The sequence below is a fragment of the Leptonychotes weddellii genome, chromosome 6, assembly GCF_054177405.1.
Source record: "Leptonychotes weddellii isolate Sample4059 chromosome 6, ASM5417740v2, whole genome shotgun sequence".
NCBI lineage: Eukaryota > Metazoa > Chordata > Mammalia > Carnivora > Phocidae > Leptonychotes > Leptonychotes weddellii.
Genome location: NC_138374.1, coordinates 43,395,689 through 43,400,715, shown reverse-complemented (window position 1 = coordinate 43,400,715; position 5,027 = coordinate 43,395,689). Strand labels below are relative to the sequence as shown.

The following is a 5,027-nucleotide window of genomic DNA, read 5'->3' as shown; positions in this document are numbered from 1 at the left end:
AAAAAAAAAAAAAAACCAAACATTCCATTTTCAGCTATTTTTTTTTATAGTCACCAAAGAAGGTGTGAAATGACTGTCATCAACCCCTTCCATCCCTTGCCTTTCCACAGCTGTCACTGGGCCCCCTCTTGGGGTGGGGACCAGTGAAAGGGGTGTGAAGCTGGGATGAGATAAGGAAAGGAGTGGGGAGGGCCAGGGTTGGCCAAGAGTCCAGGAGGCGGGCAAGGACATCTGTTGGGCACATTCTTGCAAGTAAAGGACAACAATTTTCATTTTGACGTGTGGACATTGATCAAAATGTTCCCCTTATCAAAAGACCTTCTTGGGTGCCTTCTAGAAGACCCACCCTCTAAATTTTGAGCACAGCTGTAGCCTAGTAGTCCAGGAAGATAACAGGCAGTAGTCAAGACACGGTCCTCTGGTTGTGGCAGACGGGACAAGCCAGCCCCAACACTGACCAGCAGGACCCTTGGGAGGCCCTCCTCAAGGTATTTATGAGTTACAAAACCCCCTATTTCACTCGTTCTTTCATCGAAGATGGAGAAAATGAGGCCAGGAGAACATTCCTGAACAAAGCCAGAGGGGAGCTAGGAAGCAAATGTGAGTCCCCTCATTCCATATCCCATATTCTTTTGTGCCTCTTTATAATCCCAGAAGGTGGGTTAAACTGTTATACCAGTGTTACCCCCATTTTACAGATTAGAAAGTTGAGGCTCAGAGAGTAGAAGAAATCTGCTCAAGGTGGCCCACTGTGCCAGTGGTAGAAGAGATCCAAACCCAAGTCTACGAACTCCTGACCCAGGACAGGGGCACCTTCTGGCATCCTGGGGTGGGGAAGGTGGTAGCATGTGGGAAGAGCTGGAGAGTTGACAAGGGTAGGGACCAAGAATGCACAGGGCCAGGGAGAGTGATGGAGGCAGCCCCCTGATGTACTCAACGACCGCTGACAACCATGCCAGATCACCTCTCCCCAGCAGGCAGAACCTTTAGTGACAGTGGACGGCCCCATGGGATCAAATCAGCATGCACTGGGGACCACAGAGGCCCTGGTGCCACCCAGAATCCACCCACAGCCCCATGTGCTAACCCACCAGCCCCTCCAGCCATCCCTTCCACCAGGTGCTCACGCTGCTTCTGCCCATCAGACAGATTTATGAGGAGTAGCAGCAGGGGCCCATGGGAGCCCAGGCCCAGCACCCCCATCAATCCCAACACGGGGACGGGCAGGAGGCAGAATATATGTAAGGTCATTCAGAGATGGAAAAAATCATTCACAGCACTCCCGAAATAGCCGATCTCCGCTTTGCAGCAATTGCCACCTTCTTGGCCCTAAATCAAATTCTGCTGTGAGAAGCAAACTCAATCTACTCTCTCCCAAGTTTGGCTTTTTATGAGATTGGCAATAAATTGGGGCGTGGACAGAGGACAGGCACCAAAGGTCACTGGAATGGGGACATGCCTGTGCGGGCGTGCAGGAGACAGAGGTGTGGGGAGGGGGGAGGGCAGTAGTAGGGTTGCCCCGGGCTGGAGGCAGGGGATGCGCGGGAGGGCCCAGGAGGCAGAGCGCTGAGTCGGTACCGAAGGAGGACCCACCTCCTGACTTGGTGGGTCTTTTCCCCAGGTTAAAGAGAAAGCTTCTGGCTGCCTTGTTCAAAGCGAACCATGAGAATTGTAATAATCACAGCCTGGGGGCCATCGACACCTCCACGGTAGCAGAGAAGCTCCCTGAGCCGGGGAGACAGTCAAGCTCCCCGGGCCCCATACATGTGGGTGTCCCTCTAGCGTCCAGCTTTGGGGCTCTTCTCTTTTCTCTCAGCATCAGGGCTCTCCATCTGGGCACTGCTGGCCTCTGGGGCCCGATACATCTCTGTTGTGGGGGCTGTCCCGTGTGTGGCAAGATGCTTCACAGCATTCCTGGCCATTACCCACTAGATGCCCATAGTACCCACCAGTCATGACGACCAGAAATGTCTCTAGACATTGCCAAATGTCCCCTGGGGAGCAAAATTGCTCCCAGTTGAGACTCGGCGCATACATGCCTCATGGGGTCTGAAATACCCCCTGATGGCTCATCTCCTTCTCCAGCACTAGGCCTCCCTGCTAAACTCTCTACTCGCCCCCCTGGGGCCATGTGCCTGCCAGACGTCACCCCCTGGATGGCTGCTCATATGGAGTGGGTCCCTTAATTAGAGTTATGGTCCTTCCCCAGGCCACTCCACCAATCCCCTAACCAGCCCCTGCCTGTCCCCCTGAACTTGATCCCCTGCTCCCCTAGTGGATGGCCTCTGAGTCTGAGCAACTGTTCTTCCACTAGAAAGCTGGCTGTCCCCACTCAACTCCACTCACCCAATCAAGGGTCAAGCCCAGTGAGCTCTATTCCTGGGCCGCTCCCCAAACTGGCCCCAGTCTCCCTGCCACAGGCCCCCTCACTGTCTCCCCACCTCTAGTGTGCCCCCTTCCAGTCCTCCCAGACCTTCACCACAGGGAACTTTCTAAAGCACAAATGTGGTTGGGTCTATCCCCTGCTGGTGAAGAGTCAGTGGCTTCTCAATACCTCAGAACCCAGAGGCCCACAGGGCCAGTCTGCACCCTCTGCTCCGAGCACACACCCAAGTCCATGGGCCCACACACGGGGCCCATCTTCCAGCCACGATGGCAACAACACTCAACACAGCATTGGGTAACAGCTAACATTTGTCAAGAACCTTTGGGCACACTGGCTACTCTTCTCACCATTTTAGACATCCTTGCCTTAACCCTGACAACGACCCTATCAGCAAATACCCCTATTATCCTCACTTTACCAATAAGGCACAAAGAGACTGTCACAGGAAATGAGGGGCAGAACCATCCTGCTCAGCCTCTGTGCAACACTGCTTCTCAACCCCCCGAATGCAAGGGCCTCAGTCTACCCAAAATGCCCTTCCCATCCAGCCGCCTCCCCCGGATTACCCTTCCTCCTTTGAGACTCACCTCGACCCCAGCTTCCCCTGTCAGAGAAGGCATCAAGCCTTCAGAGGGTAAGGTCTCCCACTGCCTGAGGCCCCAGGGCTGGGCCAGACTCCCCATTCCCTGAAACAGGCCTTGGCCAGAGGGCACTTGGGCAATGTGAGGGGGTCTGATCTGCCGCGCACACAGGATGGGCCCACAGAAGGTGCCCCCGCTCTTGCCAAGCCCAGGCTCTCTGCCATGGCTCCGTGGAGACCAGCCTCTCTCGGTGCATGACGCCTTTTGCGGGCCCATGAGCCGGCCCGTCTCGATGAGCATGTTCAAGGTGGCCTTCTCTGTGAGCCAATCAGCCTAGCTTCTGCACCTGGTTCTCCTTTCTCTCTTAACTCAAATCAGCCAGAGTTGCCTTCTGTTGTGTAGACCAGACAGCCAGGACAGACACACTTGTCTCCTTGTCGTGTCTGCGAGTCTCCCTTCTCTCTCTTCTAGTAGGCTCCATCCTCTTTTCTTGACTTTTCCAAATTTTTCCAGGTCCAACTCAAAGGCCACCCACCTCCAGGACACCTCCTCCTCCTACCGCACAGTACAGTGTCTTTGGCGATGATTCACATCTCTGCCATTTCTTGCCCGTGTAACCCGGAGCAAAATACGTGTGGGAAATCTCCTCCGAAAAAATGGCAGTAACATGAATGACCGTCTCCTAGGGCTGGGAGAGAAACGAGATGAGATTACCTAGGGAAAGGCACCTACGGGATCATTTACCTGCCATATGACCAAAGTTCAATAGATGTTTATGTATAAATATAAAAATAATTATGCAATCCTCATAAAGATGATAAAGCGTGGCCTTATGGCATATAAGAAAATGAAACATTGCATTTTAGTGCAAGAGCTACCACTTACTGACATGTTGGTAGTTTAGTAAAAGGATCAATATAGGGATGAATGAATGACAAGAGGCATTCCCTGACTTGCAGGGAATTATGACATTTCTAGGTGAGTACCTACAGCGGGCTGAGCCCACACTGTCCTCCTCAGCATCCAGCCCCTCGTCCACCCCAGGCGCACTTGTGCGTAGCAGATGTTCAGTGAAGTCTTGTTGGGTAAGCACCAGCAGAGGATGCGAAATCCTCTCCATGTCCATCTGAGAAGGAAGAAGGAGAGGGGCTGTTTTTATGGGCTAAATGGGAACAGACCCCAAAAGGACCAAACTCCAGGAAATCACAGTCATCTGCCCAGCATGGAGACGCCGTTCTCTGGGGCAGTCTTAATCCACAAGTTTTGCCAACCTCAGGGAACTAGGTGGTTGGAATGGAGTCTGGTCTGTATAAAGACCAACTCTGACGATGTGTCCAGTTCCTTTTAATAAACAAGAATGGTGGTATTGTCCACATTGCCTAAAGTGGTTTTCTTGGCTATGATTAGAACCCTGCAGAAGACAACACAACCTGGAAGAAACATTTTGCTCTAAGAAAATTATCTTGGTCGGGTGCTTGCTGAAATGGGATTTAGCCACCATGGGTTCAGGTCCTCCGATGCCTTTCCTTTGCTGAATTACCGTAGGCAAGTCTCTTCCCACCTCTGGGCTGCAGTGAGTTATCTTATCTATGACATGAAGGATTGGCCTAGATGATTTGAAAATTCTTTCCAGCGAAAAAACAAAAACAAAAACAAAATCCGTTCCAGCAATAATCCTCTAGAGGTCAGATCATCTGTTTGATGTGTTAGTTCCAGGCAATGTGTGTGTGTGTGTGTGTGAGTGTGTGTGCGTGCGTGCGTGTGCACACATGTGCACGTGGGTAAGTGTGGATGTGTGCGTGCATGTGCACAGTGCACGTATGCTCAGGGCTTGTGTGTGCATGTTTTCCGTGTCCTTAAACTTGATTGAAAATGCCTCCCATCAGATACCAACAATAAACACGGACCTCAGAGACTTCACTTCTAACATCCACTGCCTTCAAAACAGATAAGGGTTCTGGGAAAAGCATGCCACCTCTAACATACATAAATATGCCTGGCAAGCTTCTGAGCCCCTAAGGTCTTTTTTTTCTTCCTGACAGGTATGCTAAACGTGTCCA

At 51.9% G+C, this 5,027-nt stretch overlaps 1 long non-coding RNA gene across 1 annotated transcript in view; it reads right to left on the bottom strand.

Moving 5' to 3' along the window:
• Nucleotides 1-4,085, bottom strand: part of LOC145722031 (uncharacterized) — a 7,892-nt gene extending 3,807 nt beyond the window's left edge. Inside the window, exons 1-2 of the long non-coding RNA XR_014146069.1 lie at nt 3,958-4,085; nt 2,974-3,655 (exon numbers count right to left, since the gene is read on the bottom strand). This is a non-coding gene — a long non-coding RNA (uncharacterized LOC145722031). The remainder of the gene's footprint in view (nt 1-2,973; nt 3,656-3,957) is intronic.
• Nucleotides 4,086-5,027: the final 942 nt, after the last annotated feature.